We start from the raw sequence: 12,932 nt of genomic DNA, 5'->3' as shown, positions 1-12,932 counted from the left end.
AAGCCCCTTTGTCCCTTATTACTCCGACCAACTAAGATTATGAAAATTGCTGGAAAAGTCGCCTAATGTGATAAGGCCTTAAGTGACATTAGCCAAGGTGTGTCAGCCATCATATGTTTGTACATTCCACTCTGGCCTTTGGGTTGAGGTTATTCTCTGGGACCAAGGTAGCCTTTAGGGTGAGGCTATATCAGGGGATGCTGGTGTATTACTCATGTGGAGCCCTGAGGAGAGGCAGGCTGTCCAGGCCTGCTTCAGTGGATAGGGTTAGGGTCCGTGTGTGTTAAGATGAGGGTGCAGCAGTAGGCCAACCCAGAACGTTCCACGGACCCCACGGTAGTTGGTACAAGTGCCTTTTCTGACTGACATGAATTACGGGTCTCTCTCTGGCTCCCCAGATGGCATGAGCTCCACAGACCCAATGGAATCCTCTGTCTTAGTCGCCTCTCTTTGGTGTCCTGTCAGGTTAACTTCAAATCTTCTGATGTGATATCATCTCCTGTTGTGTTCTGCTCTGTACTTGTAATATCTCTATTGTATCGAGGATGACTTGTGTTCTGTGTATTTTATTGTATTGACCCCCCTTCTTTTTATTTTGACACTCTCTGCATGCCCAGCTTACCTGGAAGGGGGTCTTTCTTTGAACTGCCTTTCTTGAGATTTCTTCCATTTTTTTCCCTAAAAGTGTTTTTTCTTGTCTTCTTAGAGAATCAAGGGTGGGGGGGCCGTCAAAGGCAGAGACTGTTAAAGCCCATCACGGCACTTCTTGTGTAATTTTGGGCTCATATAAAAATAAACAGTATTGTATGAACTGGTGATGGTAGATTGGCTGTCAGTGTGACACAAAATTGCCTTCCCGTCCACCGTTGATTCCTACCTTACTGCTCTGTTGCTCCCACTATTTTGTAACTCCGTACTGGGAAAAGTGGGTGCAGAAAATGGAGGAATGGATTTTTTTTTCCCCTCCACGACATTAATATGCAAATGAGGCTAATCTGAACTCCTTAACATAATTTGTTTTTAGTTGGCGTTGAAAGACTGTAATTAGGATCTTTACAAATCACTGATAACTCATTGTGCACCCTAATTAAGCGTTTTTATATGCAAATGCAAGGGAAAGAAAACTTGGCTTTACAGTATGTATGGCTGAATTAAAAATTTGGTTTTAAAGATGGTGTGGCCATCGAGCATTTGGGCACTTGACCAGTCTCTCTGTATGGATCACAAACTCAAAAATGATCGCGACCAGTGGACTGACACGTTCTGTAAAGTCCTCTGTTTAGTATTACTGTGCCTTTCCTCTTGTGCTTCATGGCCTCTGGGCTGTTAAGGTGTTGGCGGGCTACACATGGAGGGTTGAGATGTCACGTGGAGAGCAGCTGACGTCCTTCTTTCTGGCCTGGGACAGGCTTGCCGTATTCCTCCTTGTTAAAGGTAGCAACCGTAGTTGGTGTGGCTCCGAGGCTGGGGATCGGCGATTGCCACCTCGAATCCTGTAAACCCCAAGGTGCGACTCTACTCCATTGGGCCCTCGATTAAAAGGCCATTAACCTGCCATTGCTCTGTCCTGGGTGTGACATTAATCTGCAGCCAGTCCTGCAGGCAGGCCCTCCAATTTACAGTTAAAGCTCAGAGGTGGGTGGCAGGGTGGTGTGGCAGTGTCACCCATTGCACTCGTGTGGCAACATGGTGTAATCAGTGCATGCTCTCAACCCCTTAGACGTACCATGACAGCTACAGCTGGACCAGACATCCATGAGAACATCAGCATATGGGTGCATCACTGTGATAATACGAGGGTAAATCAAAAAGTGAAGGTAATTTGAAAATTATGCGGTAACCGCAATGGATTGAAGATGGCACAATACATTTGCAATGGCTTATGGGTCCAACAAACACAGCTCAGCACTTTAAGATTAGTGTAGCTGAAGCAACGGCCAAGTGAACATGGACACTCCCCTGCAGGATTGCAATGTTGTTGAGTTTCCTTTGGGCTGAGGAAGTAAAACCTGCCGAAATTCGCTGCAGGATGTTGGCTTGTGCAGATCAGTAAGCTGTTCGGGCGAATATTACGCTACCCCAAGTCATCACACACTATGGCAGGTGCAAGTCCATAGCTGATATCCAAATGTGCAGCAGCAGCCGACAACGTAATCTGTCATCATGTCGATGTGGGAGTTGGTGGTCAACCTGATCGAGCTTCGCCAGTTACATGTGTTCTTCCCACTTTAAATGTTTCTACCCTCTGCTAAATCTTTCGTTGAGTCCTTGCTGCTCTCACATCCATACCGAACCAACATCGTTAGGAGAATTTCAGCAGGTTTCATTGCCTCTTTTCCCAAGGAAGTGTGATCCCGAGACGGAGCATCCATGTCCATTTGACCTCGGCTTCAACGAGACTAACGGCAGAGCACATGTCCAAATGACCCATAAGCCATCATGAACATGCAGTATTGCATTTCGGTTACCATGTAATTTTCAAATTGCTTTTACTTTTTGATTTACCTGAATATCTTAACCCTTTTATTTATTGTCCCTAAAACTAGAACTTCCCCCTCGGTTTATGAGACTCCCGGAGGCTCCCAGTGTAGATGCTGTGATAAGTCGCTTCCTCAAATCGGCCTGCTAGGTCTTCTGGTCCACCTGCTTGGTTCCCTGCATTGGTTGTTCGATTTCTGAGCCCTGTCACCTTAAAAGATGGAGTAAGTGGTATTCTGGCCATGGAGACCCTCTCCGGCATGGAAGTTGAAGCTGTGTGCGCTGGTGCTGCTTGGGAGGCGTCCCTTTAGGTTAGCAGCTTCTTACTCCTCGATAACGCCGAAATGTTTGGACTCGTCCCGCCAGAACCACTTGATGCGTGGTGTTTTGTTTTGGTTTTTTTTCTTTTTTCCGTAATTTCAAATTCAAAGAGCTCTTTGAAAAACCTCAAGGGAACCTCCTATGTCTGACTTTCACAACAAATAAATATGTGTTGCATTTAACTGCAGAAAGAGTTCTGTAGGATTTCATTTAAGTTGTCAAGACAACTCGTACTCTGTTTAGTGCTATTAGGCTCTTGAAAGAAGCCTTCTACGTGCGTGCTGCTCCTCAGTGACAGGCGCTGTCTGGAGGCGACTTCATTTGTATTTTCTCTTTTTTCTTTTACGCCCCTTCTTGTTGCCCAAATTTTAGCACATTTTTAAGTAAGCTTAAAGTCGGAGGCCTGGAAAATAACCAAACGTTAAGCGTGGAGCACTTGGACTGAGGCTGCCGCATTGTTCATCATCTCAGCGTCTGTCGTCGTCTTCTGCAGGCCGCTCTCCTCCTGCTCCATCTTGACGACGGCCCAAGTCAGAGTGGTAAAATCGTCCCCGTCTGGCGTGACTCGCCCCCCAGTCTCACAGTGCCGGAGCTGCGGCTCCTCTGTCTTGATGTCTCCGTCTCTGTTCAACATTACTTACGTTACAGAAAGCGAGATGATTTCCCCCGGAAGGAGAGGTGTGTGTACGGTGCCCTCCCTTTCCCATGACAAGGCTGTTGATGGATGTCATGTCAGCAGGGGCCGCCAAGAGCTGGCACCGTACCAGATGCTCAATTGCCATCTGTATGAAGAATGCCTGATTTTTTTTTTTTAGATCCGTAGCGGCCGTGTTCTGCCTTAAGTGGCAAACCGGGGGCTTTTTATCATTTGGAAGAAGAGAATTCAGTTCTTTGTTTGTTCAAATGAATTGCAGGACGTGTTTGAAGTGCAATGTAAATAAACCTTTTTTATTTGTGACCTTATAGAAATAAGTGGGACGGTTTCTTTTATAGCCATCACTGTTCACTTCACCCAGAAACTCCAGAAAATTCCTCTCTGGGATATAAAGGTGCCCATTTTGAACTTGTGAGTCATGATGGTGGTGGCTGAGGTGATCAGGGTAGGTCCGTGGCTCGCCATCACAGTTTGAACCCCGCCGTTTGCCATTCGGGTCCCTACTTGGCTTGAGAGGTCACCCGAGATCATCAAAACCTGCACGTGTAGGGAAAAAAAAAACGGAGCATTAGGAACAAACATCCAGAGCTGACGTTCTCAGGTCCTGCCAGTCATCTGCTCCGTTTCCACAACATGTCCAAGTGTTTAAACCCCCTGCTGTTTTAATTTCCTTTTTTTTTTGCAGTCGTTCACATCACCAAGTGTGAGTCACCCTAAATACCCAGGCTTGGGATTAACGCAAATCTGTGCTGCAATTGTTTGACGATGAAACGCCATCACTTTGGAGAGCAAAACTGCATTTGGATTATTTGGTGTACAGCGTTGGGTGTGAGTTCGTCCTGTGATGGACTGGCACGGCCACACTTCTGTTTAAAAGCACAGACGTTAGTCTTCATTTTCGCCATTTGACCTTAGAAGTCGCTCACCAAAGCCGTATACTTCTGAAAATGCCAGCTCAGCGCTGCATTGTGGACGGGTGAAAACGGGGTCTCTTGTTGCGCTCCGACTGCCCAGGTATTGTTTCTCCCTTGTAAGGGTTGGGGTCCAGCTACCCCAGGACAATGCCCTGGATAAGTGGTTTAAGAAAATGAATACCGTATATACTCGTGTATAAGTCGGGTCTTGAAACCCGAAAAATCAATCGTAATATCAGACCCTGACTTACACGTCCGTTCAAAAATACAACACTTAATTTTATTTATTTATTTTTTACATCTTCTTGCCTCCTTCAGTGTTGCACCAGTTTCTCAGACATATCAAATTTTGTTATCAATTTCTATCACCCTTTTAATGACTTTTAATTTAAAACCAGCTTCATATTTTCTTCTGATTGTAGATAAGGGATGCTCTTACGATAAAGGTGTATGAGGGTGTGAGATACAAAAACACAAATCAGTGCAAACATCGCTTTGGAATATTTCAGGTATTACCGTGTAGTCACTTAGGCACAATACATAGAAATAAAAGGCCGTGTGCTCCGTGGTTACTCTCTCAGGTGGGTGTTAGCATATCGTAATGTCTTGGACCAATAGCGTGAGTTTTCCACATTTGACTTATACAACCGACATTATAAAATACCAGAAAATATACGGTCAAATCAAGCCCCGATTTATCTGTGGGAGAACTTAAACACGAGTATATACGGTAAATGATTTAAGAGATTTAGGAAATTACATTGACTTCATACAGCTCCAGAATTCTGAATTTGAATCATGTCGACTTTTGGCATGTTCTCCACATGCTGATCCTTCCATATTTCAGATTCATATTTGTTGTGTGCCCGAGTGAACAGATACCGTGGGGGGCTGGCACCCTGTCCAGGGTGACTTCCTGCCTTGCATTTGATGGTTGTGGATGGGGGGACAAAAGTTTCTTAGCCCTTGCTAAGTGTTGGGGTGCCAACCCCCTTTATTCTTGTAGGCACTTGGTGGCGTTGAAATAAACAAAATATACCTCGATGGTTACTACAATAAACACAGTCAAAAGGTCTGGGGAGCTCCGTCTTTCTCAAAGGTTCAGGTCCAAATGTGACACTGATGTTCAGGGGACGTCTCCCTTTTAGACCTGCCCCTTCTGAAAGGGGGTGTGGTTAGTAACCCTCAGGGAGGTGTCTTCTCTGGGCTAAAGAAGAAGAAAGAGACAAGTCTGTCAGCAGCAGCGCCCCCTCTCACTCCTGGTGGGATGAGTCTTTGAGGTGTCTTTCAGGCACACATGCGTGACTTGGAAAAAGCAGCCTGAGAAGATGGAGGCAGTGGTTTAGGTTTGAATAACACACACACACACTCTTTATTTTTTTATTTGTATGTATTTTTAATATACATGTTTTAATATTTTATATTAAAGAAGAACACTTTCATTAGAAAAACTTACTTTGCCGGCGTTGTTTCCTGCACTTTAGCAGTGCCTGTGTTTCTTGACGCTCTTGCTTTGTGGTTAAAAATGTATGAAAAGTATGACAAAATGTAATAGACTAAATGTTCTGCCAGGCAAAAAAGAAAAAAAGAAACATGGCATGGTGTTAAAAGTCACCAAATTATTCAGCACTTGACAGAGTTGCTTGAAAAGCCGGGCTGCCAATCATGGCTGAGCAGGGAGGCTCGTTGTTTTTCCAACATTCCCTCTCCCCTCAGCTGCCGCACTTTGGTCTGTGGACAACGTGAACGTGAAATTGTACCGTGTCTTGTGTCTGGCAGATGCCACCTGTTCCATTCGACCAAGATGGTCTCCTACAAATCTCGCCTTTTATTAGTGACTTGAACTTGACTTCACTTAAGCTTCTCTGTTATCTTTACATTCATTCTTTACACAAGTGCTGTTTTGTGGATTCCATCTTCTAGGGGACGGTTTTATACTTTCATCCAACTTCTACTGTACCTGCGCATCCCTTCTTTTATGCCACTTCTTCTCCTGCCGTTTCCCCATCCTCAGATGTGGTCTCACTACCATGATTTTTTTAACATTTACAAATGTTTTAAGCTGAAAGTGTTAAAACTGGCCGTCAGAGAAGATTATTTTGGTCCTCTGACTCGCCTCCAGTGTTCACACTCGCATCTTCCTGCCTTGTTGGCACACAGCGAGATGTTCAGGTCTCTGTAAACAATGGTGGTCATGGCAAAAGGTACTCTCATTTGGAAGCAAAAGATAAAAATATCAAACTTGGACAATCTGTGGGGGAATCACCATGACCTGGTCGCCTTTGCATGGATTCAAGTGTGAAATATGTGCATGACAAAAGAAAACAGGCCAAAAAAAACACAAAACTGGATTGTTTTACACCTGGCATATGCAAATTTCTATACATTTGCCCTTTTTATAAATCTGAGGCAGATATTTCTTGAATTGGAAGTGGCAGCCCTCCGATTTTGAGACAACGGATTTCAACAGGTTTAATCTCCAAAACAGTGGTAACAAACTGTGTGTTCAATAGTTGCTCAAAATGGAGTTTTGGAGTAACACGGTTAAAAGTGAAAGACCCATCGAGATCAACTTTAGAAATGTTAGAAGAAAAAAAAAAGGAAGGACATCCCTTTCACTAAACTGGGGGACTCATTTATCAAATTTTATGTGTATTCAAGCATGAAAATAAGTGCATCCCAAAAAAAAATCAGATTTATAAAAATGCCGTACACTTATTTCACGGTAACTTACTTTTATGTAAATAAAGTGTATTATTATTATTATTATAAAAAATCTTAGCTACCTGGTGAATGTGTGTACGTGACCGCACCTCAAATGACGCCCAGGAATGGATCATACAGATGCAGTCACAACGATGCACAACCTCTTTGGCAGCCTCCCACCTGACACGTCCAGACCCTGCCGACCTGCGTTCAAGAGCGTAAGGTCATGCGCACCACTGTGGTGCCACTCCTCTGCATTGTAGGGGTCCGGCAAAGGCTTCAGAAGATGTCACACAAAGGACGTGTTCTCGATGTGCATCAGTATAGCAGTGGACACTCGACCGACCTTTCAGTGTTTTTTGATATTTGTGTTTCTATTACACCCTTGAGCATGGGGAAGGTGCTATATAAATAAAATATGTTATTGTTATTATTAATATTATTGTAGTAACATTTTTTCCTTGTTGGAAAAAAATATAATTTTTGGCTCATTTTTCCACCGAGGAGGTTAAAGATGAAGTCAGATGGAGTCAAGTTTGGGTTGTCGACAGGTTGAAGCAACTGAAAGGGCCTGGGCAGGTTTGACCCCTCTCTGTTGTTAGTTTTCCTATTGGGGAAAAAACCTCATTTGCATATTCACATGCCTAATTTACATACCAAAAATCCTGGAAATAATTTGCATTTGTGTAAAGCAGCAACTTTTTTCCTAGCAAAACGACTGGAGGGAACTCTGTCTGTCCCCCTCTATTTGGCTTGAGAGCTGGAGGCTGTTTATTCAGCACCTTCTTGAGGGTCTTAAATGGCTTTCATGTGGGTTTACAGTAAGCAGACGTGAAACAATGGCTGCCTTGAAACTTATTTCAGGAAGGCCACCTTAAGTCTAGTGTGTGTGTGTATGTGTATATGAGTGTGTGCGTGTATGTCTGTGTATAAGAGTGTGTGTGTTTGTGTGCTCTCTCTTAATTCTCATCCCTCAGAAGTCAAGAAGAGACATCTTTTGCCGAATGTCTGCCTGTCATCTCAGATGTAGATAGTGACAGGCTGTTTCCTCCGAGAACCTGTGCGCTCTTCTTTTAACTGATTAACTTTTATCTCACTGTGCCGTCATCTCAAAAAGCTGCTTAGAGTTCAGCCCATTTTATTATTATTATTATTCTTGTTGTTTTGTGCACCCTTTCCAGCTGCTTCTTCCTTGTATCCTTTATTTATTACTGTTTGTTTCCTGATGCTTTTTATTTTTCTTCTAAACCCCCCCACCACCCCCATCCGTTCCCACTTTGTTAGCCTTTGAAATCGTCACGGCCGCCTGCTCTAGTTTGGAGCTGATAAAAGATTATTTGTGCCAAGTTATTTTTAGACAGTGTGTAGTTTTAACAAGGTTGTAATGTTGGTTTAAAGGCCACTTGCTGTTGAAAGGCGCGCCAGAGTCACATCGGCTACAAGAAACTGCACTATTAAGCTAATTGGTCCACGGGATCCTGATAACTAGTATATATTTAAGGCTTTATTTATTTTTTTTTATCTGGGTGGTTTTGAGTGAAAAACACATCATAAGCAAATGTAAAGAAAGGACGACCTAACATTAAGTAGTAATGTAAAAGAAGCCATAATCCGATGATAATCAGAAAGCTAGTTAGCATGACATCTGCTTCTCCTTATGAATTATGGGGATGGGATCATTAAAACTAGTGATGTGACGTCACCTTGTACAAGCGCATGGTGTGTGGCACTGATTAGCAACTTTGGTTTCCTTTCATCATTACACAGAAAATAAAAATATAAAGTATATTATAATTACAACTGGCCTGGTTACAACCTGAGGGTTAGTGTGAGCCGCAAGAGCATCAAATGTGCAGGAGCGACAGCAGCCATTAAAAATCACTGGCAGAACCTGAAACTCAAACCTGCATCACATCACGTTGTATTGTCAATATAAAATATTAAAGAAACCTGATAGTAGGTGGTGTGCACTGTGTAAGCATGAACGTGCGTACCCATTGTACTGTACATGTTTGTATGGACACTCGGTGGATTCAGGTGGTCTTCATCCCCCCTTCACTTTCTGCACACTTTATTAGGGTGTTAATTTAACTTGACATGGATACATTTGATATTTTCACCCACCAATCTACAGTACACTCCATAATCCACAATGACAAAGAGAAAACATGTCTTTTGAAAAATGTGCAAATTTATTCAAAAGCAAAAACTGAATTCCCTCATTCCTAGAAGTATTTAGACCCTTCATTATGTATTTTCTGGAAGCTCCTTTGGCTGCAATTCCAGCTTGGCATCTTTTTGGGTAAGTCTCTACAAGCTTTGCCCACCTGGACCTGTGCAGTTGAATCCCATTTTCCTGGCAGATCCTCTCCAGCTCCGTTAGATTGGTTGGGAAGCGTCTGTGAACTGTCATCTTCAGGTCGTTCTATGAGGTTTAAGTCTGGACCATTTAAGGACAGTCAAACTTGTCTCCAAAGCCACTCCAGTGCTGTGTGCTTTCGGTCACTGTCATAGTAAAGGATGAAACATTAACCCATTTTCTTCAAGGACCACTCAGCATTTGGCTTCATTGATCACAGATGAGAGCCTGCTGTGCTGGGCATAAACATGTTGAAGGGGTTTTAGTGGAGTCACAAGTATGAATGGTGCATAGGGGGGAGACCAATGGTGGGTTCCAAACAGGCAGTGTGGTCTGCAATGCACAGGGCTTCACTATCATGGACCACTAAGTGAATCCTGTAGATATGCTGTATTGACACAGCTGGGTTGCAAATGTTAATTACCTTGGGTGGGTATATGCCAGGGTCAAAGAGAAATTCACAAGGATGGGAAGAATACCTTTATTGTCACACGCGCACAGTACCAGGACGGGAATGGACGAGTTACATTTGTTGATTCCACTTCTTAAATGGACAGTTCATTACAGGACTACACTATGAGTGGGCATTTCTCATGCTCTTGTAAGTTACTGATGAATGGACCCTCGGAGTCAGACCATCTGCCACTCTTGTTTGCACTGGTTTTTCTTATCGATACTTGTGCAGTAGTTACAGCGTCATTGGACCAAGAGGCTTAAATTAAAATGCTTTCTAAGAGTAGTAATGATGAGAGCTAGTGGTTAATTAAGAATAGAAGTCACTCGGTGCTAGCGATTCATAATCAAATAGTGAAAATCAACTCAGACACTAGGAAAAGGTGTGAAAGGTGGGGGACCATCCAACCCCTAACAGCTGTTGGCCCCCCATGTGGTGTTGTCAGAACTCACAAGAACAAGTGTGTTGTTTCTGTAAAATGCCAGAGGAGAAGGCGCTATACAGACCCAAATCACTTGCAATGTTAATCGTAAACACTGGCGCACAGCTCTTGGATCCTAACCAGTGTCTGCCATTGTCAAATATGGAAGCATCTGCTGTGTGCCTGTGTTATTTATGCTGAGCTTTCACGTTTGCTGCAAATCTGCAAACTTGTAATACAACTTATGTTTGTATAGCATTCTAGAGTGTAGGAAGAGTTTTCAATTGAAATACAACGGACAGATGATACGAATTACTAAATACAGAACTGGTACACACATAAATACACACAGAGAGCAAGGCAGAAAATGATGAAGCAAAAATTCTTCTTCCTCTTTTGCCGCTTGTAGTTGATGCGCCTGGTGAACCTTCTCTAAACACCTCGGTCCTGCAGCTCCTCGCCACTCGGGCACTTGTCCTTCAGATCTTCTTTCACTTCATCCTCCCACCTCCGCTTTGGCCTCCTTCCCTTTCTCTTGCCCTGGACTTCCCATCATTCCTTTGCCCACATATTCATTGTCTCTCCTCATCAGCTGTCCATACCACTTCCTTTACTTTTTTTTTTTAGATGTCTATCCCACTTTTGTTGTACTCCTGTTTATCTCATTTCTTATTCTGTCCTTTTTGTTTTATTGCTCCTGGCATCCATCTCAACTTTCTCATTCATGCCTACTCTAACTTCTTCTCCTGCTGTGCTCCCTTTACTGCCCACCTCTCGGCCCCGCACCTCATTGCTGGTCTTATAAACTGTAAAAGAAGGCTGGACACTGACAGACCAACAATATCCCAAAAGCACACAGGTTTATTATTCATTTTCAGTTCAGCACAGCACACACGGTGCACCAACCCCTCCTTATTTCTTCCTCAAGTCTCCTTCTCTTTTCTTCTGCCGCCTCCACTCCTCTCTCGCAAGCTCTGTCCACTACCACCTGGCTCTGGCTCCCTGAATGGAGTGAGATGGCCTCTTTTATACTGCACCCGGGAAGTGCACCAGGTGCTCCTTGATCAACTTCCGGCAGCACTTCCAGGTGTGGTGGAAGTGCTGCATACCATGGCTCCGGAGCTGTCCAGGCACCCCCTGTCAGTGGCCACGGGCCCCAGCAATGTTAAGCTTCTAAGCTCCAGTCCCATAGCCCCGATGTAAACCAGGAGTTGCCCTCTCGTGTCCCAGGCGAGGTACTGCTGGTGATGTTTCCACTCCCCCGGTCCTCTCCTCACCTTTAACCTCCTCCTCAATTCTTCAATCACACAATACCCCTGAGATTTTCTTCAAATTGTTCCACCCACACTGCAATCTATTCATTATCTCTGCATCTAATTCTCCATCCTGGGCTGCCACTAATTTTAGATACCATATTTACGCGTGTACCACTTGCACATTTTTTCCTGAAAATTAGCATTTGAAAATCAGGTGCGCGTCATACACGAAGAAATGTAATTCTGTAATATTTACTTCTTCTGTTTAGGCTCGCTCGCTCGCACACTCACGCTTTCTCTCTCGCTTGCTCACGCTCTCTCTCTAAACGCTTCCTATACAATCACAACGCGCGTCGTACATGGAGCAACACGATTTTCTTTGTAAAAATTAGGGTGCGCATCTTACACGATGGCACGTGGTACACGAGTACAAACTGTAATTGCCTTTTCAGTTGCTCTCTGTGGAGGCCTCCTTGGGACTCCTGATCATCGTTAAACTTCATACATTCTGCCTCCTTCTTCCTGTTTATCTTCAGTCCCCTGTCTTCCACATCCCTTCTCCTTTCTTCCAACTTCCTTTGCACTTCCTCTTATCTTGCGCTACACAACACAATTTCATCAGCACAAAGTCTGCACCTCTATGGTCTTGTATCCCACTAGTCCAAAATGCCTTGAGCATGGGAAAGGCGCTATATAAATCAAATGTATTATTATTATTGAGTCAGCTCATCCATAACCAGACCAAAGAGGTAAGAACTTGGAGAAGATCCCTGGTGCAGACCTCCTCTAACTGGGATCTTGTCGGCTTCCCCAACACTGCTTTTAACCCGAGTCCTCAAACAAAAATATTTGTCCATTAATAAATTGATGAACTACTTCCGGTTGACATTAGTGGAGATTGAACTGGTCCAAGAGAAGTCACAGCTTTGGAGACCCCCAGCCGACTGACCACCTACCCCTTTTCTGGCTGTCCAATCTGATGAGGGAGTCTTTCCGTCTGATTCTGATGTTCCTTTTTCATGCAGTAGAGCAGTGGCATCAAGTAGCACATCCAGATAGTGAGGAGAGAAACAGGATGTGATGTGAATATATCCAGTATAATATAATGAATGTTGAGGTTTTCCAGTTTAAGCATCTTCCTTGTCCTTTACATTTAATTTAAATGCTATTCTTCTGCCATAACTCCGTCTCACATTGCTGCAGCACATTTTGTCCATCAGACATTGCGGCCCAGGTGCTACCTTTATTTAGACGTGGACCCAATCTGTCATTTCGGTGAGTAATGTGCGGCGAGCCCCTAGCACAAAGTTGTTTTTTAGTTAATATATAGCTCCAGGCAGGAGTGAAGGTGAGCACTTGAATTTATTC

At 43.8% G+C, this 12,932-nt stretch overlaps 1 protein-coding gene across 1 annotated transcript in view; it reads left to right on the top strand.

Moving 5' to 3' along the window:
• The window catches only part of si:dkeyp-14d3.1 (transmembrane protein 132C), a 458,057-nt gene that overhangs the window by 250,010 nt on the left and 195,115 nt on the right, over positions 1-12,932 (top strand). The window lies entirely within an intron of this gene.

The sequence above is a fragment of the Polypterus senegalus genome, chromosome 12 (genome assembly GCF_016835505.1).
Source record: "Polypterus senegalus isolate Bchr_013 chromosome 12, ASM1683550v1, whole genome shotgun sequence".
NCBI classification, from domain to species: Eukaryota; Metazoa; Chordata; class Cladistia; order Polypteriformes; family Polypteridae; genus Polypterus; species Polypterus senegalus.
This window is presented reverse-complemented; position numbering and strand designations above follow the sequence as displayed.